We start from the raw sequence: 22517 nt of genomic DNA, 5'->3' as shown, positions 1-22517 counted from the left end.
ATAATATTTCAGAGATTCTAAGAAATTCTTTATATTATTTAATTAGCCTTTTATTCTGCTCGTGTGTGATCACGCTATAGAATTATTCGTCAAGTGATTACTGATTATTTGTCGCAACATCTGGAGATAGTTTTTTTTAGAAACATTCCACGATATACGGCTTATTTCGCTTATACATTTTATATATTCGTACGTATATATATCAGTAGAAAAACTTGCGGTCGATGTGAAATAGTTGGGTTTCCCCGTAAAAACGCGCCAAAGTGCGCTCAGTTTCTCAGTGGAGCATTAATCAGAAAGAAGGGCAATCACTTCGAGACACGATATGTTCCACGAAGTCCCGAGACAACACGCAAACTCTCACAAGAGCGAATTCGATGAACCAACTAAACTGGTTAGTCGTGTTGAATAATTTCGCACGCTTCGATAAGATGCGCACGGCAAGCCAGGAAATTCGTGTGCAAACTCATTGCGCAACGCGGGCGCGATAAGGCGAGAAAATTACGAAGCCACGTGGCCATTACGACGTATAATTATGACGTTTCCTAGTCTATCTCGGACGCTGTGTTTGTGTAACAAACTAACGAATATGTAAACGCTTACCAGAATCTTTCCGAAGTACATTTGATAGAACTTACACATAAGAGCCGCAATCACAAAAAAATTTATAGAAACACTGGATAATAAAAGTTGATAAAAAAACTAATAATAAATTATCTCTATAAAATTTTGCGAGATAATATATTTCTGCAATTTTTATTTTTTCTTCTTCTTTTAAAAATTTTATATTTGCTTCGTTGCTTACAAAATATACGAATAAAAAAAAAACGAAGTCGTATACGAATACTACTTCTCTCGCTGTTGACTTTATTGCGTCATCAGAGAATTCGCCGACGGAAGAAAGTTGGAGAACATACAGCGTATTGCGAAGTAGCCACGGGGTCAATAAGAGAAATGTAGTGAAAAGAGAGTCGTGTCGTGTCTTGCGGAGAATTCGCTCGGTGAACCAGAATTTCGAAGGCCTCGTGCGAAAACGAGATTTCACGGGACTATGACGTTTCGAAATTAGTTCGCCCAAAAAGTCAACATAAGATACCTCGTTCGCGGTGGTTCGTTACGGAATCTAATCGGGAACGAATCCGATCGCCACGTGGCTCCCGCTCTGATCACAAACCACAAACGTACCCTGGTAATGGTATATTCTGTATTACGTTAACATTTATCGATATTTTTAATTAACGGAAAAATACTACAATATTTATATATTCCACATGAAATCAGTTTACGTAATATTTTTAACTATATCAAATTAAAGGTTTTAACAATTAACGCTAACACGAAAAATCATTACTGATAATTGTATGATGAAACATAAAGGGAAAGATATCAAGGTTTAATAATGTCAAATTTAATCAATATTTCATGATGCGGAAGAAAGAGTAATGCAATGATAATAACTGAAATACATTTATCGAAATAATACATAGTATATGTCATTTTACATTATATATATATATATAGGCTTCGATATATATTTAATATTTATATTTAACATGTATATTTTTAATATTTCTCCTTAGACCTCACTCCTCTGACCGCAAGTGGTACTTTACGCTCAGTCTAAATAGTTATGTCTGTGACCAGGCGAAATAAACGCGAACGGTATGGTAGGATACCTCGTCTAACAGGTCAACGAAGATCGCACGAATGCGAAGGCGAGAGCAAGAAGAAGGTGGCAGTGTATACACTGAGGGGTCAGAGGGCAGGGGGACCAGACGTCGTACACAAGGGAAATAACATGCTTCGTCAACAGCGGTGCTGTAACTAATGGATATTCCGACGGCGCGCGGTAGAGAAACTGATGATCCACCTCCGCGAGCGAATAAGCAAGCTCGCCGCCGCTCCCGAAGCGGTATGACGCGCGCTACATCAACGACGGTGAAATTCGCGAGGATGGACGAGAAACAGAAAGGACAGAGATAGAGAGAGACACACGCACAGAGAGAAAGAGGGGAGGGGAGGGGAAAGGGGAAGGAGAGAGAGAAAGAGAGAGAGAGAGAGAGAGAGAGAGAGAGAGAGAGAGAGAGAGAGAGAGAGAGAGAGAGAGAGAGAGAGAGATCTTTGCGTTCGATTGCTAGAACACATATAGCGAAATTACTTTCAAATATGCGCACAACGGCGTATAAGTAATGAAATATATCGCTGGTCGAGAAAAGCGCATATAAATATCCACATGCGAGTAAATATCGGTGGTTGATATCGAGGCGTGAATTCGATTCAATTTTATTAGCCCGCTCGTAAAAAAAAGTCGGGCGTGCGTGAAATACGCTAAAACTATATCAACACCGTGAACGCGAATGCGATGAAAACGATTTGACGGGACGTGCAGAATTTGCGATCGAATTCGCCGAAGAGAATTATAATAAAGCGTTTTTCATTGAAGCTAATTTTACGATACTGGATTTTATAATCTATTATTAGCATCCAGCTTATTCGTGCTCTAGGATGCGGTGACGATGTGCCATAAAACTTGCAAAATAGCGTCAAAAATTTGTCGTAATTTCACTGATAATATTCGATTAGCGATCAGGTATTAGGTACTAAATAATTCGATATTCAGCAAATAGCTATGTCATTCAGCAAACATTTTGTCAATACTGTTTATTATAAAATATTCTTCATTATAAATTACGTACTTGATTATAAATTCAAGTTCATTCTTGGAGCTGTTAGTTCCTGAAATTTTTCCGCCCTTGTCTCTCTAAACGTGAACATTTTTCACTTTAAAATCTCTCACATCTGTAAACGAAGATCCGGGAAAAGTCTTCTTCTAAACTTCGTCTGAAGTTTTATTTGTCCTGCTCATGAATGCAGAAATTTTTCGACATGTTGGGATGATCGCATCTGTTCGCGCCGTCAGGATTCACAGAAGTGGATGACGAAGTAGAGCGGGCGAAAAATCTTCGAAGTGTTTGTTCATACTAACAATTGGTCGAAACCGACTGAGGAAAAGTCCATTTTTGCGATCTGAATACATTCACCTCTTCAATCTAACCCGCGCTTGAAGTCGGCTTGTAACGATCGAGTCGACTATCATTTAACTTTCCCGAAAGAAAAACACGTATCCGATGGGGCACGAGTCCCTCGATTATTCTCGGCAAAAGTGCCGTCCTTGCACGTGAAAAGGTACATAATTCGCTGGATGGAAAATATCTGGTTAATCACCACCCAATTAATGCGGTTTCTCTGAAAAGAGAATAAAGCTTTCGAGGTGTTCTATCAAGCCAAGTAAAATATAATGATAGCAGAAAAAGCATGTGCATGTGTATATTATGTGCACATTATACCTACTTACCGAAGTCATAAATGATTGAATAAAATGTAGCAAGGTCGAAATAATCGCTATTACCGGTACTGTCATAATTCATAGAAATTCAACGTCTCCAGTTACTACTATTACGATCGAACAACTGAAGGTCTCGTGATTGTCAAGCCGTTAAAATTCAATCTCCGGCAACCGCTTTAGGTCTCTTTACGTGAGGCAATTGCGACAGTAATATTTCTCCGTAAGAATACGGCGATAAGACGCGCGGATTTCGTCGAGCGTGCGATCGATCACCTGAATTACGAGAGCACGGATGGCCGGTCTGCTCGGCGCCAGATCTCCTGCGATCGCCAGGTAGATAATGCTGGGTACACACGCGATTTCATCGATTCTACATTCGCACAATGGCAGGGGCCAGCGACCGCGGTAGCGACGGGAGGAAAAGAGACGAGCCATTCACGTTCGCTGATGAGAACAAGCAGCCTCGTAAGGGCTGAAAGGTAAAAGTCTGCGGTCTCGCTCACAATGGCCCGCACTCTGAAATGAACGATTCTCGGCGTTTTAATTCCCGAATAATAGTTTCGCGGCGCACTCACTGGCTACGCATATCACTATTTTTTAATATCGTATTAAATATTTATATATATTGTAATATTAATAATTTTGGAAAATATGTAGAAATTTCGCTTGAGGACTCGTAATAAAAAATAAGAATTGATCTATCAAATTAAAGAGATATCATAGTACCTAATAAATCACTCATTTAAAAAATGATGTAATTCCAAGTTTTGAGATTCTTCGAGATTCTCTGTACTTTGAACATGTTTATTATCACGTCTCAATATAATATTTCAAAATTTTTGGCTTACAGTAGTTTTAAGAAAAATATCACGTTAATGAAAATGCAAACATATGTCATCAGTATTAATATAACAACGCAATATTATACGTTTATATTATAAAAAGAATATTTCTAAAATATAAACGTAAGAAACATTTGTATTTGTCCGGAGATCTATCTATCTTCAATGTCGTTCCTATGAAGGATCGCCTCATCCTCGCTGGACAGAGAAATTTTACGAAAAGATATACGGGTTTCCTATCGGACAAAAATGAATGGAACGGGATGCAATTTATAACAATGTAAGCATACACGCGACGATCGATTCCGTAGTAGTAGCTCCCGATACCGTTTCAAAAGTATGAAGACATAAAACAAAAGCATGCAGCTCCTCGCGAGCGAGTGTGCGACATAACAATATCGATACATTTATAAAAACAATTTATTGGATGCAGTTTAGTGAAATTTTTTCCTATCGGCCTATATTCTGCAGATCTCAATTTTCTTTTACACGATCCACTGTTAGTTCCATATGCAATCATGAAAGAGAGATACACATGTAAAATTTTGCTAAATAAAATTATTTAATAATTTTCTTTCCAAATTAAATATCTGACAAGAGAATTAATAATATAAGCACAGAAATTTCTTGTATTATTCATCCAATTATTTTTGTGTCAAAATAATAATCAATCGCTTTCTTACGAACTCTAAATATGCTGATAAAAAACGCGATCGTTGATGAATAAATCAAGCAAAGACAGACTTGCAGATCAACGTAATGTACATATAAATAACCAAATGCGGTTCACAAATAAAAATATATATCTCTCCCACACTGATATTACGAGAAAAAAAACTTACCCCATCAATTATTTCTGTGCCTTTAATAGGGCATGAGGAGTTAGATTATCTTACACGGTATACAATAGAACAACATTATACATTATCATGCAATGTGCTCTTCTAGTGAAGCTACATGACCTATCGCAACGTGATGCAGCTTTCGCTATAACGGCCATATCCCATAACATACGTTCCATAAGCGAACTTCGGTAGAGCGTGTTAATGAGAGCCGCAACGCAGCCCTATATAAACACGTAAAACCCTTTCCCGTCCGATGCATGCGGACGCGTTGCGCTCAGAGCGCAAATACCTACGGAGCAGTAAATTTTGAAAAATGTCGCCGATTTGTCCGGCGAGTTAAGCGTGATCATTCCCTGAAACGAGCCCGAGTCGTGACAGCGACTTAACGGCCGCGCCGTGGCGGAAGCGCGGCGATCGATCGTCCGCAGACTTATGACTTTCCATTTCTTACGCCCAATGCGATTGGAGAACCCGAGCCCGAATGTTTATCGGCCGGCGGTGACGTTGAAGAATTGAAAGAAAGGGTGGTGCGACGGGGGTGTGTGTGTCTGTGGGAGGAGTGAGCGCCCGAAGGGGGCCGTCTCGTGGAATTCGATGGAAAGATCCCTTTCATCGCCGCTCTGGCTTTTTAATCCCGCATCCGTACGTTCCGAGATAACGCCGGGAAAAGATGCGAGCGCGAGACCCGGAATTATGCGTTATAAATCTTAACTTGTGAATTATCGTGGGTGTTCCTCGAAGACACTAGGGTATAGCTGATGCATCGATAAATGCGGAAAAGGATTCAGTATCTTAATTATTTTGGCTATATCAAAAAGAAAATGATTAAGCTATGACGTACGACCGAAGATAACTGACACATAAACATATTATAATCTTTAATCGTGTTCAATTGTTCGTAAAAACTAAAGTTCCTTAATCTACATAACAAATTCTGCTTGAAATTCTTTATAGAAATAAATCATTATTGTTATCAACGTATCAATATTTTTTGTTAAGTATATGTATTATAAATACCTATAAAAGATTTTTCTCTTACGTCTCTTTTAATAATTTTATATTATATTTATATAACACACTTTGACATATAAATTTGTTGTAACTAGCGGAGTTATATCCAGTTTCCAGAAATCATCTCATTATGTAAAAAATAAATGCGCGGCAGCAGTTGGTCTAGTAATAAGAAAAATAAACAGATAAAAATTATCTAAACTCGAGGAACCTACTAACGGCATAGTCTATATAGTATTATTAATTGAAACAGCGTGCTAGCTTTCTGATAGGATTTTCAAGCTTGGTTGACGAAACAGTCGAAACACGGAGATGGTTCTACGCTTAAGTTCTGCAGGAGTAGTCCGTAAAATCCAACATAGGAGTGGTGGATGATATCACACTTGGATGCACCAACATGTTAAGTAGAAGGATCTAGCTATGTTCACCAAGGAAACTATGTACTCAATCTTACACATTAATGGAATCGAAAATCCGTAAATTTCATTTACGTCGATCTAGTTGAATTTCTCGCACGATCTTAAATTAGAAGCGACAATCAAAACAACGATTTGTAAATATAAGTCTAATTGCATCATTAGTTATAGCTTTTGAGAGAAATCGTCACAAGAAAAAGTACGAATAAAATATTTATAAAAGCAACTTCCTCTCATAAACAGAAATACACAAACGGTTTCTACCCATTACATTTTTTTTAAATCAATATTATATTGCTCTTGATAAACAGGTTTTCGCGTATATAATAGTTGTCTAATCTATAATGACACGACTTCATATTGAGGAACAAGTATGTCATGGAGATAATAAATTGTTATTATTATAGAATAATTTTTTCTAATTTATGTACTAGAGCTGAATTATTTAATTTCTGCTATTATCAATCTTGATCTCAGAGAATACGTGGATACCAAGGCTAATTGGACCTGTTCATTAATCAGTTCTATTATACGGATTTTGCTGAAACGAAAGATCTCTCATCAAGACGAGATATATCCTTAGATATAACCTAAACTAAAGGTTACTAGTTCGTGTGGATCTATTAAACCTAATCCGGAATATACATATAATATTATATTGTAAGATCGTTTCATGACTTTTCATCTAAGTAAAAATAGTGCTGAACATTTAAGATATAAATTCTAATCTTATCTTATTGGAAATCTCCTCTAATGAAAGGAATCATACTTCCTTATTTTACAATTTTCCTATTTTCAAGGGCGAGAATCTCCATGATCCTCCATCTTCCACATCTCGCTTTAATAATCCTCGAACGTATTCTATAGTTACGATAATTCATCATCCTAAGCAAAGATTAGGCACGATAGTGATTTCACGCATAATTTACAACTAATAACTCAAATACATCCCGAATTACATAGTACGCCGGAAGCTCTTTGCCTTCAAAGTTTAAGCTAAAGCGGAAGATACGGATTCAGTGGGATCCATTGAATCTGTAATCCTTAGCCCTCTGTTCGTAAGACGATATGGCGATTTCAGGTCTCCTGACCTGGAAATTTGCCTTCGTTCTCTATCGTGTGGGAGGATTTCCGAACCCATCCAACGGCGCCATCGACGCGACCTTCTGGATCACCGAGATATCAACCGGAGCAAGATCGGGAGAATGAAAGGCAGCAGGAATTCGCGTGGTACTTGGTACTACTACTTCTATTCCGTCACGAAGAAAAGCGGAATCGTCCGGGAACAAAAGTGAGGAAACAAGATCGAAAGATGTACTTTCGGCTAGTTCGATCGTTCATCGCTAGAGAGAAAGAGACAAAGACATTCGACACATCGCGTGAGTTTGCACGAAATTGTCAAAGATTTCTTCAGGCACGCGTGCGTTCGATCAAATTATCAGATTATTGATATGAAGTAGCTCAGAATTTTGCGACAATCAATAGTCGTCAGCGATCAAAAAGAGTGCAATGTTCCATACATTTTTGAAAATCGTTATAAATCTTAAAAAAAGAAAGATATTAATTTTAATTATATAAAAGAAACAAATAAATAATTGTTAAGCTTGAAGTTAATTATTTAACAATCTTAATATAATTTTACCAATAAAAAAAACAATAATTTAAATAAAGTCAATTTGTATTGTCCTTTTACAAAATATAATTTAGTATCGTTGTCTCGCTTTTTGTTCTTCGTGTAAATTCGTACCTTGTTGCATTTGTAATTTTCCTAGAATATTACTGACTCAGTTTCTTTTGTGTGAGAACGACACCAATGGAAGATATATACGGAAAATGCTTTATATCTCGAAATAACATCGTATTCCGTGATCTATATCTATGATATAGATCGTGTATAGCTGTTCTAACTGGAGAAACAGAGGGGGAGAGGGGGAGAGAGAGAGAGAGAGAGAGAGAGAGAGAGAGACTGCGAAGCATATCGTGGCTATGTTTAACCCGATGTCAATTCCCAGACGCGGTACTTGGATGTAGCTACAGCTACGGCTCGAACGTAGCCAGATGTACATAATGGCAGCATTTCTGCGGAAATGGTGCAGTGCATAGCTCGTGAGCGGCACGTCTAGGCAAGCATTAGGGCTCCTGTTGCTGACCAAAGATGGTTATGCGAAAGACGTATTGCGCGCCGAAGAAGGAACCTTGTTGCGATACAATTTTAATTAGAATGTCATTAGCAGATATAATGGCCGGTTACTATGCCGTTAACTCACAAAAATACGTTTCTGCGCGCTCATCTGTGTAAAAAAAATTTAACTAGAATTACGCTTTCAATGTATACAACAAACCAAAGAAGTGCGTATAAAGAAAAAACAAAATACAGTTATAAGAAGTATTATATACAATTTAAACGCATGTAGAAAAACGTGTAAAAAAAAATTACAGAAGTAAAAAGTTATTAAGAAGAAGAAAAAAGAAAAAAAATAAAGAAGAGAACATTCTTTTAACGTGCATTAAACGCATCGAAATTTCTACAGACACAAAGCAGTAATTTTTAATGCATTTTATGATGATGTATCTTGCGGATTCAAAACGAAAGTTAAGGCAAAAAAATTCACATCGCGCGCGGTAAAATCTGCGGCGCGTGTGACGATAAGCCGACGACACGCGAAATTCCGGCGGATCCGCGAAAATGGGAATCCAGACTGTGTCAATTACCCGCGCGCTTATAAAATATTTGCTCGTCCGCGGAATCTCGACGCGCGGACACGGCCGACACCAATCAAGCCGGTTGGACGCCGGCGTCCATCCGTCAGCGCGGTGGATAATCCAGAGGCCGCAGGGCTCCATCGTTTTCCCGACCCTTCTCCACGTCGCCGCCATGAAAAATGCATCGCGGGAGCGAGTGCATACGACGCGCACCATCCGTGGTTGGCCCACCGACCGTGTCGGGAAATATGCAACCCGACGCGTGTACGCAAACAGCTGATTGAAATTACGTTTGGGCGGGTCCGGACTGCTCATCGCGCTCGCATTTCCCCCTCGTCTCCCTCCTCATTGACGAGCGTGAAATCATACAAGTTTCGCGAGGAAAGGTGGAAACAGCGGGCAAACACACGGCGAGGGTCTCTTAGGAAATAAGCTAGCGAAGAAGAAAACATCGAGCAAGGGGAAAAGTGCAGTTTCGCGTGCGCAAAGCCCGCAGCAAAATTGCACGTGTAATGACGATCACTCTACAATACGTGCTCTTGTTCCAACAAAAGGATGAGACGAGTACCGCGAATTTTCGGGGGCTAAAGAACGCAAGATAATTTATTTCAATCGCGGACGATACTCGTTTGCTGATTAAAAGTTGCAACGCACAGAAATATATTGTTTTACGATATCTGTTCTTTCCTTATTCTTTTCTTCTTTGCATGGATTGATAGTAGTTCTTGAGAGAACGCATTATTTTACTTGTATTTTACCCAAGATTGATATATGTATATACTTCGTTCACAAATCTATAGAAATTCTTACAACAGAGAGCTCGATCTTGATATTGTCGATCTTGATATCTCAACTTATCTCGGTGAGTCGCGGTCAACCAATCTCGCCAGGTAATATCACGACTGATAGACCGGCTATCGCATTACCGTAAATATCGGCGGGATTCACGCGCTCTCACTGTGGCTCGCGGCAAATTGTAACGTAGGACGGGAGTTCGCGGTCGTCTGGAACTTACGAGTGTCGGGGATTACGATGCGGTTCCAGGAGTATGTCGCCAGACCATGAAGGAAAAGAGTAGGGAGGAGGAAGAGAAGCTGCATCCGATGCTGCGAGGCGGAGGAGGAGGAGGAAGAGGAGGAGATAGAGGAGCACACGGCGTGGATGGAGAAGACGGAGGTTGCTCGAGTGTGCGGGCGCGAAGGCCGTGCGCTCCGGTATTATTTACGGGGCAACTTGCAAAGTGAGAAAAATTACGCCGGCTAGCGCCGGTTTCGCGGGGACAACGCTGGTTTATGCCACGAACCCGTGCGGTTCCGCGCGGGCCAGAGTGCGAATGATGTTTACGAGTTTTTCAGCCGGATTACATACTTCGCTCGTTTTCCACGACGAATAATCTCAACCGCGTGCAAGGACTATCCACTTTATTGTTCTCAGTCAGAGATTTTACGTATAAACAGGATGTTCATTCACGCAGTGAAAATAAATATAACTTTATCCGATTATCTAGGCCTCAGGTCTAATCAAAATACTGTCCGAAAACAGTTTTCGAATTCAAAAACTTATATAATCGCTAGTCAACTTTTACTTACATTTTATGCCACAATTTTTCACAAATCATATTCAACTCTAAGTTGTGAGCATTTCTAAAGCAAAAAATATGATTTAAAATAAAAAAAAATTTATATTTTGCCTCGAGGCATATATATTAACAAGAAAAACGCGAAATGTAAGATTTTTGAGTCTTTTATTTAAATTCATGATTTTAAATTGTAATTACAATAATCGATAAAATCATGAAACATCCTACAATTTATTCTGTTCTGTCGAATAAAATAGCGATGCAACATTTTTGTATGTCGATCATTAGTATAGTATATGTAACCGGTAACGCCGGCTGCGTGAACGCAGGAAGGTTTTGTCCCCGTGAAAATGGCGGAGACGGAAGCAGCTCGACGCCACTCGGTGATGCGGAATTGTTTAAACTCGTTACATCCGTTATTACTGTCATTAGCGCTGCTCGGTGCACGACGTTCAACGGTGTCGTTCGTAGGAGCGAACAAAGTCGCGCACTGCTGTTCATATAATTACACGAGTTTAATGAGAGAACGGGGGAGAAAAGGCGGAAACCATGCGAGATGTAAACATTCACGTCTTTGAAACACCTCACGGAAATCTCTGTAATATTGAATTTTTCTGGAAAAAGCGGGGCGCGTATATATAACATAAACATTATTCGCTTTCGACCCTGATAACGCATTAATGTCAATTATAACCATTGTAAAAGCAAGACGATAGTCTGAACAAATGTTCGTAACACGAACTATTGGTGAATTTTGTAACACACCTTCGCATCGCGCGTTTCCTATATGATATTTACATATCGCGTCCGCGAGTCTTATTGTTAAACATGCATATTTATAAGATAAATACAAACGAAGTCGCGAGCCGCGGCCGAATTATTGGAAATATCGCGCGATGAATATTTTCCTGGAAAAAAAATAAGCGACGAGAGAGACGGCTGCTCGCCCCGGCCGATCCTGCTAGATTTCAGCCCCCGCGCGCGCTTTAATTAATCGTAGCCGGCGGAACAACCGAAAGGGAACGAGAGCGAACGGAGGAGGAAGAGAGAGAGAGAAAGAGAGAAAGAAAAAAGCTATACTTCCGCCCGGTTATTTGGAGTGGCGAGCCGGATCGATGTATCCGGTAATTCGAGCTGGATCTCATTGCTCGTGCCAAAATTCTCGAGCGCCAGTTCGAGAGCGTATATAGTAAAACGCGACTCGGCAGCGGCGGCGGTAGTACGATTAAAGCGTCGTTAGCATCGATTAGCTTCGTAAAGCTTCCACGCCGAGTGAGCCCCGTCGTGCTTTTTCACGGCATAAACCCGACGAGTGTTTTTCCCGGCGCGCAGTCTCCTCGAAAGTGATCCCTTAGCGTTCCCCGGCAACGCCGTGTCGCCCATACGTGCATACAACACTGCGCGACTGCAAGATAAACAAATCGAAAATCGATTCCCCGGGTCATTCGGTATTATTGCAGTTGCGCCGCGGCGTTCCGGTGATTTTATGTAAAATTCGAGCGCGTTCTCGTTCGAGATTTCGATGAGATCGGCTGGTAATTTTGCAGCCCCCTCCTTCCACGCACCGAGCGCGGCAGTAAGATATTAATAGCTCAAAATTGATACTATACCGCAATTAGCAAAATAAATAGCAATCAGTAAATTGAAAATTATCTCGCAAATATATAATGTTGAATATATCAAAATGTGCTTTAGACTCGTCGGGGCTTTATCCAAAGCAAATTCTGTTGCTAAACACGCATGCAAAATAGCATGGAATCGGTAAACAGAGAAAAGAATGATAATTTATTTTATGCGCCCGGCCTGTCATACCGCGATCTTTAACGTAATTAAGATCCGCGCACGAGATTGTAGCTTTTAGCTAAATGGACCGATGGAGAGGAAAACGATGTAGCAAGCATTATCTACATTTATACGAGTCAGGAAACCCGTATTTATTACCGTCCATTCTGGAGTACCGAGAGAATTGCTATTCTCCCACTTACGATCCTCCTAACGCGAAGGTGGTACCGAAACTGACCGAAAGTCGAACGAAAAAAGATTAACAAGTTTTCTACACACACACAATGACATTAATAAATTGAATCTATAATATTTTTTTAGACACAACATATTTCCAAGATACTTAAACTACAATAATTTAGCAATTTAAGAATCCACACAAAATATATTACATATAGTTTAAAAATTATATTTTGCTACCGACAAGTTTAAGCCATTTTTCCTTGAATAAAGCTTAACAGCTAAGTAAAACAAAATTAATCCAACACATGCATTAAAAGTATATAACGAAAATTTATAATACAATAATATGAAAGAAAAACTCTCGGCGCGCTTAAAGGATATTTTTAATTCTCTCTGGTATTTATCGCGAGAGAGTACAAACGCACACGCGGACGTTCCTGTAGTAACACTATGTAGGGCGTTCAATGCCCGGCAGAGAAGCCTAGGTTGCGCGATCTAACGAGGTCAGTTCCTCGTTTTTAATCTGAATAACCCGAGCGCCCTGAGAGAGAGCCGGAGGGCGATCGGTATGAACGGGGCATTATCGCGGGAGCACCCGTGGTCTATTTTCCGACGCTGTGGGCGGCATCAAAGGGCCACGCAACCAACTCTCGCAACGAACGTGTGCGTTCATCCACGCGCGGCATGCAGGCGTGCATCAGTGGCGGTTTAACGAGGCACGAAGTTTCTCGCCATTACGCCCGAGATAAGGAGTTTTTGCTCGCCTCTTTTGCCGGGGTGACAGGGTTAACGGGAGTCAGGGAAACAAATTGCAGGACCGCCAAAAAGTAGCAACAAACCCCTGCGAACTTTGGCTTTCGCGTACTGAGAGTGAAAATTACACCCACCGCGTCGCGCTCCTCCTTTTAGTCCCCGCCGCCGCTTTTGTACGGGGATCAGATTTCTACCGCGGGAATCTCGTAAGATCGATCGATACTTTAGCTACAGACGATGTCGCCATTGCTCTTGCGACGTTTTTTGCGAAAAAATTCTTTAGGTGCAATGATTTATGAACCCCGCCGCGTCACGGGAGGTATATACGAAAAGCTCCCCGGTATCGAAAAGAGCGTACGACGTTGGTTTTCCTTTTTTTCTCCCCCTCTATTTTTATAGCATCCCATTACGTGATATTTCCACACTTTTACATTGTTATACGCTACATCGATGCGTCTCTATATTTCGAAGATGAACACCTTTGAAAACTATATCGATACAAATTACGATGCTGGAAATACGGTGGAAGGCACGTAGTAAAAGAAGCGCATGTTGTAAAATAAATTATAGCACAATTATAAAACTAGCGGCAATTATACAGACACTCAAAATTGGCTAATCACCAGCATTATAGCATGTTCGTTAATTGCGAAGCTGAATTCCTACAAATTTCTCATCTTTCGTGTTCTTTGATGATCCCAAGGCGTAGCTATATTATTAGGCAGTCGTTCAATTAAAATGTTACGTGCCATTTTCGCCCATCCCATATTGCGTGGAAACTAATAAAATCACACATCAATTTGAGCACCATTTTCGTAGAGATACATCGCATTTCGCAGCAGAAAGAGTAAAGCATGCTATACTAATTTTACCATTCGCTAGCTAATTAACTTATATCAACGAAAAGATGATGAAATAATAGAGAAACAAAAAATATATTATCTTTTTAATAAAAATAAATAAATCTATTGACTTCATAAGAGAGTCACGTGTCTTTGATAATAATTGTTCTTTGAGGAATAGAAAAATTAGACCAACATTAGTATTTGTAATGTACATTAAGACAAAAGTCTTTTTCTACTACCATTTGCGAACACTTTTACAAAATGATTTACTTTTGTTTGTTGAAATGCAATCAAAAATGTAAAAATTAATTCTTAACAGTGAACTCTTTTTCGTTAGTGAGATGCAATATACGCGCGAGATATATACGAGAGAATATAACGATCAATTTCGTATTTCGTTGCACCAGACTCCACCTCAAACGAGTATATTTACGCACGTTTCATTCCCAAATGTGAATCTGAGAATACAAGCGCTCACATTAAAGTCCGCCACGCAATAATCCCTCGGAAAGGGTTTCGCGTCTACGTGCGTCTACGCAAAAAGTGCCCGGCGGGAAAGCGATTTCGCAACGTTATATCGCATTGCCACGGCATCGACACAAAGTACACGAGGAACGAGGAGCGCGTTTTCGCGTTAACGTAAAGAGGAACCGCTCCGGGGAACAACCGCTGCTGCGAAGCGTATCGCGGCAGCGGGATGAATTTCTGTCCCTTTGAGAAAGGCTGCCGCCCCCGAGAGAGAAAGAATGAGCGAACGAGCGAGCAATAAGCGAGCGCGCGCGCACACACATACACACACACACACACGCACACACACACACACACACGCACACACACACACCCGCCCGCACACGCACACACACACACACACACACACACACACACACACACACACACACACACACACACACACATACACACACACACACACACACGAGTGGTGCAATCTCACTCGCGTGTTCACGATCACGTGTTCGTAACACACACGCGACAGAAGTAGCGGAGGCTGGCTGCTGCGGACGGTCATCGCGGGGCAGCTTTCCCGGTGAGAAGAGGGCGGCACTCGCGTGCTTAATTTCGGGGTGGAATCGCGTCCGAGATTGTGCCAGCTCGCCGGCTGGCTAAACATGTTCCATTAAGTCGAGACGCAATTAGAAATAAAGGTGGCTGTCGGTGTCTGCTAGAACGTTCCTCGCTCTGGCCGTTGTGTGCGTCTCGGTGACGCTTCTCTCTTCTTATAGTCATCACCGTTACAGAACATGTAACCCACAAACATGTAACCATCCTACCTGAAATGTAGCTCCAACCCGACGAACGACGTTGCGGGAAATAGCGCGGAGGGAAATATTCAGCTCGGTGCAAATCGTCCGTTCTTACCTGTAACACGCACAAGAGGGAATTCCATTAAGTTTCGTGCTACGTCCGTGCTTTACAAGCGGAAATTGAGGGGGACGGGAATCCAAGTACAATGAGAATTCTTCCGCGCTTCTTGATCGTCGGAAATATGAGGCGGTAATAACGGAACGAAATAACGGGGAATGTATATAGACCGATAGCTGCTTCAATATACCTTCGACAACGAATGCCGGATACTTGGCGGCGTAGAGAAATAATGAGATTTATTTTATATCGAAATATGATCGTGCTATTTTATGATAACACGGCACGATGAACTAGTCGATTAAAAAATAAGCATTCTTATAGCGTTTTTCACTGGCAGAGCCGGTGCGCACTCAGTGCACATTAAAGCCGTCGTACACAAACCAACGTAAAGTGTATGTTTAATATAATCGGGTTAAATCATGAAATCCTCAATATTCTTTATTGCACTATTTGGTAAAATATGTACTGAGTATTTTATCAGTCGAAATATTTGCATTTTACTTTAAATATTAGAGACTTAAATCAGTGTACAACGGCTTTAATGTGCACTGAGTGCGCACCAGTTCTGCCAGTGAAAAACGCTATTAGAATATCGTATCGTAAAACAGATTTTATACGTATTTTATTTAAAATTTAATTTATGTATAATTCAGTCTGTATTTTCATCTTCAGCTACAAGCTTTCATTTACCAATGGTTTTCAACTTTTAATTCCAAAATAGTGTCGCGTTCCAAATGAAAAAAATTTATAAAACGCAACAATTGTGAATGCACAGTTTAATTTCAAGCTTCGCTTAGCACTTTCGTCCGATTTAAATATATGTTTCCGTATATCTAAACGGTACTTAGTATGCCATTATATATTCGTGATTTTATCACCGCTCACACGTAAACAGATCGTAATCAATCTCGACGATTAATGCGGATGAATTATCGTTCGCTCCACGAGGAAGCGACGCCTGCATGCAAAGCATGCTAATTAATGTCGAACGGAATGAAAAGGGACGATGATCGCAATAATGTGCGGCACCGGGCTGCTGCGTCGTGCATCAGTTAATTGGCGATCGAGTGAGACGCAGATCCAACGCTTGACGACGCGACGGGTCGAAAGCAACAACTGTGAAGTAATTATTATTTTGGTCAGCGATCCGTGACGGGTGCGTTAGCAGGAAGCTAAAGAAAGGGAGAGAGAACGGAAAACGGAGAATCTCATAGCCGACAAAAGTGCTCTCTCCACGGTGTTTGATAGGGATGTCGCATTTACCTTTCGGTCTCACGCACAGGCTTACCATCCACAGAGGAAGATACATTCGCGTTAAATCTCATTTTTGCCCGTCGTACGCACTGTTAAAGGTTAGAAAATGAAATTTAAACCAATACCATGAGTTGGGTTTATTTTGTTATTTTTAACTACCATGTGCGTCAAAATTTATTAGTTTGTAACAAAATAGGATTATTTTAACTGCATTGGTTTAGTCAAATTAACATTGTTTTAGTCAAATTAACTATATATTGAGTAGGAGCAGTGGCGACCTATATGGAATAGTTAAAGATTACTCAAAATTGAGTTTAATTTAACCCTATGAATTTAACAGTGTATTATACCCACGTTATGTTTTCCCGCGCCATTTATACATTTTTACGATAAATTTTCCGTTCTGATGAAAATGGTCTTAATTCCGGAAATGCTGAGGTATTTGCCGAAATTTTTTTATCTCGCATATTAAAGGGTATAAAGACTCTGAAATGCGAATCGGCACTTTTACATCATGTATTGCATTTACTCTGAGCGTTTTTACCGACTTTTTCAAAACAATGTTTCCGACAATAATTATGTTTTACACATTTTTAAATTGCGTTAAATGAAGGGAATATTTAATTACGAGCTTTTCCGCCCTTTCCGTTCTCATGATATTGTTAGGGTTATATAAGCGTAACTTCATTTCTAACTATATTACGGAACGTAGGGAAAAACGGGGTCAAAGCGCGCAGCTCGTGGTAAATAAAGGCCGGCAAACTTTTCCGATAAAGCGAGGGTTAAAAGCCCGCGCTGAACTTTTTATCCTCGTGCATTTTCTGGGTGATGCGCCGTGCCGCTCTCGGGAGACAAATATTTTTGCATCGAACATTTTCGTAATCAATGCGTAAATCCGGCGCTATATATCTGTTTTAATTGGTATCGATTTCTCATTCTATTGTGTCCCTCGACATATATCGATGAGGGATAATAAGCGATTACATCTTGGTGATACTTTACATAGGGGCGCATTCCGAATATAGAATGACTCCCCTTACATTTTATTTATAACTCTTTCCAGAAGAAGAAGTGATGATAAGTATGTAATAATTAATAAATGGCATAAAATCATTACAACATCGTAAAAGATACGTATATGTACGAAAATATATACGTAATATATGTACGTATAATTATATAATAAATCTATAATGTGAAAAATATCAATAGTTTCGTTATTTTATAACCAAGCTCAGAAGATTGGCGAAAAAGATATGGTCACGTATTTCGTCACTTTTATGCACAGAAAAAAAAGAATATTCTTGATTGGAAAATATCTTTAGCTTCAACGTGGAAATCTTGAAATAAGATTACATTGCGTTAAACAAAGAAAACATGCTTGAATGAAATCATTTCATATAGTTCAACCAAGAAAAAATAATATAATATAAAAATTTAAGATTATCAAATTCTTACAAGAGGATTACAGATTATTGCATATGTACAATAAAAAACAATAAACGCATTAATTTAAGTATATAAGTTTTAATTTGACATTTCTCTTTTTCTGTAGAATGATAAATGCATTGTGTCAAATATAAATCACTTTAAACTGCGGTTTCAAAGCAGTTATGGTTTCCAACGGTTTCCGTTCGACTATACATGAGGAAACAATACATGTTACACGAAATTAACCCGTCGTGGACGTCAGAAGGTTTATCACTCTCCACTGAGTAGCATAGCCAGACAAATACGTATACGTTTCTCTAGTAGGAAATACGTCTGTGTCTCTCGAGACATTCATATGCATATCCGTGTAGGCATGCATGTGAGTATCACGAGAGACCCATAATCGTCCTCCGAGCATTCTCCGGTTCATTCATGCGCCTCGAGTTGTAGTATAGGCGAGACTATTCCAATAGGCGAAACGTACTCAACATCGATCAGGCACAAGGGCATAAAGAGAAGTATAGATATTTCTGTATCTGACGAAAGAAATTAACAGTTTCAAATATTGATTTTCACACTTATATACTTCTTTGCTTCTCCAGCCATAGTCTGCATATTTGATTTCGTGTATTATTTAATTTTATCGCAATTTGCGAGTCGATTAATTCGCGCTAGCCTGTTACGTATGGATTGCAACTATTCAAAATCGCTGTAAATTGCATTTACCGTATTCGTTACTACGATTAGGTTGCATCGAGTAAGCGATGCAAATGATCCGCCTGCAGAACTAAACGCCGTACGCACTGTGTTCCTAAACGAAGGGCGGACAAAATATGGCGTTACCGCACGGCGGGTTGCGACCAGGCACACGCAGCACGAGATAGCAGAATTGGCAGGAAATTGCGAATTGCCGGCGAGAGGCAGCCCGGCGGCGGCTCTCGGCAGCCGCCACGCCGCGCGCGCGTTTGGGAAGCACGAAATAATCCGACCTGCAAATTGAAACCGGTCATCGGCAGTTTGAGTTGCATCGGCCACCGATAACCGGTCGCGCGCCAGCTGACGACCGGTGAAAATCCACCTGGAAAAATAGCTCGATGGTGCGAACAGGGGGGAGACGAGGGAAGCTCGCTTTCCCGCGTCACGATACACAGGCCAGGAATACAAACTGCTCTTTTTTTTTTATTCAACACAAAAATGCGCTTGCGTCGATGCAAAAAGTCTGTACGCGTAAACACTCTTGCGAAATCGTGCGAATCAAATCTCGATTTAAAATTTCATTTGACTACGATTTGCCTTTCTGATTACCTTCCATGATTGCGATAACGCTGGCATTGGCAAAAACTGCAAGCAATTATTATTTATTTCGCAATCTTTTTTCGTTGCTCTTCCAACCGACAATTATTTCAACATGACAGTGAACATCAGTAAACGAGCAAATTATATATTTTCAGTTAAGTAACAAATAACATCAAATATAGTGGCAAAATAGCTAAGTTTCGGCGTAATGTATCAATATAATTGTAGTAAATACAGTCGCTAGAAGGGAAACGAGACATATTGGTCAGATTCTGAGAACTCAATGCCAGTAGAAATTTGCAGCGGTAAACATAATATATGAAATACTATTGTAAGACACATTCCCCCCCAGAGAGTAGCGCCGAATCGAAACGAAGCGGAATGAAACGCGGGGTTCCCGTGATCCCGCACACGTGCGTTGGTCGCGCGTGCGTGCGATTATTTACCTTTAATTAGAGGCTTCGACCTATTGCTCGGCACCCTATGCCTAGAAGCACCCAGTTGCTTCGTGAACGCACGTGTAACTTTGCCATATGCAATCGCCATAAATTTCAGTATTAATGATGTCAACCTTCGCACTGTTACGCACTCTGTCACTGACGAATGTTAAATGTATATAATTAAATGTAAAACGAAATTCATCACCAGATTCAAATATCGTCACAAAGAAATTTTTCTTCCGTATATGCATACGTGTTTTTCTTTTCAACAAAATCCCATATGAGAATAATTGTTTGCGACAATAATTAGCTCCGCTATCTAAAATGTAAATCTCTACGTTATTTCAAGATAAATTATCACTCATTTTGATACATTTTTTTTTACAATAATTCGTAGAGAACGTCTTAAATATTTTATATGTATATATTTTGATACACATTCTTCAAAAAGATATTCACAAGAACTTCTCTATATTGCAAAAAATAATTAAAATAAAGGTAATCGTATATACGTCAAGCGTTTACAGCGAGAATTACATCGCCGCATCGAGCCGTATCCGGAATTTAAGCGTGCCAACTCTCAAGCACGACGTTTAAGGAAACTTCCCAGTCTGGCGATTCCATTCGTATAGCGATCGAGATCGATATCGAGAAAAGTCGTCGAAGAACCGTTTTACGGCTCGCTCGTTCGCCTGCTGGCTGGCGTTGAGCGAGTATACCAAAGATCCGCGAACGGTAAGGACCTTTCGATGCCTGCAACAGAGTCCGTATATATACGCACACATACATATGTAAAAGCATCGGGAGAACGCACGCTGCAATATGCGGTGCACAATGCACGGACCTGTCGCTTTAAACTGTTGGAAAAATGTTTGATTGCGATTACCGACGCGTTAGCATGAGTTTTGTTCTATTACGATCTTTTAAGTATGTGACAAATAAATGAATAATTGAAACTCTAAAAAGCTTATTTCAATCTTATAATTGTCTTTTAGTGTTATTTGATCCTTATCTGTATGGTATATCATATATAATCGATGAAATAATAGATTTTTCTGTGTGTATATAACTTCATTATATTTTACATGTGAAGTATTCGAAAAGTGTGGGACCCCCCCTGTTATCTCAAAAAGAACGCACTTTCACGGAAAATGACTGGAACAAAAGTTGTAAGGGTCGTAAAGTACTATCACCACAAGATAGTACTTGACGACCCCTACAACTTTTGTTCGAGTCATTATTAAACATTTATGCTGTTTAAAATATTATGAAACGTCACCAAATTTCCTTCAATTTTATGATACAGAAATTTAAAAAAATCCTAGTAATTAGTAGATAAAGGACTAATAAATTTAAAACTGAAAATAAATATTTCGTATACATTGGAAGAGATAAAAATTATTATCATAAATTCAAGTAAACAGCGTTGTAGTGTAACAAAGTTCTCTATGCTGCCATTGCAACAGATATAAATTAATTTTCGGTTTAGCGACGCAAAAACGTGGAACCCTTTAAATCGAGCGGACGCGTGGACTCTCGTGCGCTCTCACGGATATTAAACTAGAAAACAATTAGTAGAAAACATAAATCACTATCGTTTGTTATCGTAAGCCGTACCCCGTTCTACGCCACCGCGGAGGAACCGCGAGCGCGTCAGTAGGCGAGTGCGGACATAAATCTTGACGTGCTGAGAATAAAACTCCTTCTGAGAAATAAACCTTCCGCTCTTTTCTTCTCGTCGCGACAGCATGGCCGGCGAGGGCGACCCTGTTTCCGTGGCGGGTGGTAGATGAAGTTTTCCTTTGTGCCTGTGGCATGTCACGTTGGTCATTTCGGGGCACGCGGGGCGACACGAAGGTGGACGGCGGCGGCGGCGGCAGGCGGTGCGCGAAGGGTGGGTGAGCGATGAGGGAGGCGGCCGAAGGGTGGCTCTCCCGCACATATTCTGAATCCCGAAGGGCCTCGTCGTGAACACGCTTGCCAGAGGCTGAGGAAAATGAGAGACTACCGCGCTGGGCTCTCTATCTCCTTCTCTCGCACGAAGCGAGACTTCCTCAGATGCGCGCGAGAGAGAAAAGTTTGAATCGAGAAATGTGTATACGTCGTGGACAAAATGCGGAAAAAAAATTTATGAGTCTGATTCACCACGTAGGGGGTTATAACTCCGGTTGTCGTAGATACGTTTCAATGGGGCAGGATTTCCGCCCGCGGATGTCACCGTCGCGATTGTAAATTCCACAGAAAATGTGATTCTTGCACTTCCCCCTGTTCGTCTCCTAACAAGTCTCTATGTGAAAACTTATTGGCTCTCGATATTCTTTATTGGATATTTATTAATAAAGAGTGGGTTATAAACGAAACATAATTGTCGACACACAGAAGTAGTAGGAAAAGGATCAGATAAGTCG

At 40.3% G+C, this 22517-nt stretch overlaps 1 protein-coding gene across 2 annotated transcripts in view; it reads right to left on the bottom strand.

Moving 5' to 3' along the window:
- LOC143896622 (Krueppel-like factor 6) overlaps positions 1-22517 on the bottom strand; it is a 343503-nt gene that overhangs the window by 86077 nt on the left and 234909 nt on the right. Inside the window, exon 3 of one of the 2 annotated variants that reach the window (XM_077404573.1) lies at positions 15595-15682. The exons of the other annotated variant lie outside the window; for it this stretch is intronic. The gene's annotated coding sequence lies outside the window, so the exon portion shown is untranslated. The remainder of the gene's footprint in view (positions 1-15594; positions 15683-22517) is intronic. 2 annotated transcript variants of the gene reach the window in all.

Source organism: Temnothorax americanus, unplaced genomic scaffold (assembly GCF_048541705.1).
Source record: "Temnothorax americanus isolate GAGA-0224 unplaced genomic scaffold, ASM4854170v1 Scaffold19, whole genome shotgun sequence".
Classification (NCBI taxonomy): domain Eukaryota; kingdom Metazoa; phylum Arthropoda; class Insecta; order Hymenoptera; family Formicidae; genus Temnothorax; species Temnothorax americanus.
Note: the sequence above shows the minus strand (reverse complement) of the source record. Positions and strands in the feature narration are given on the sequence as shown.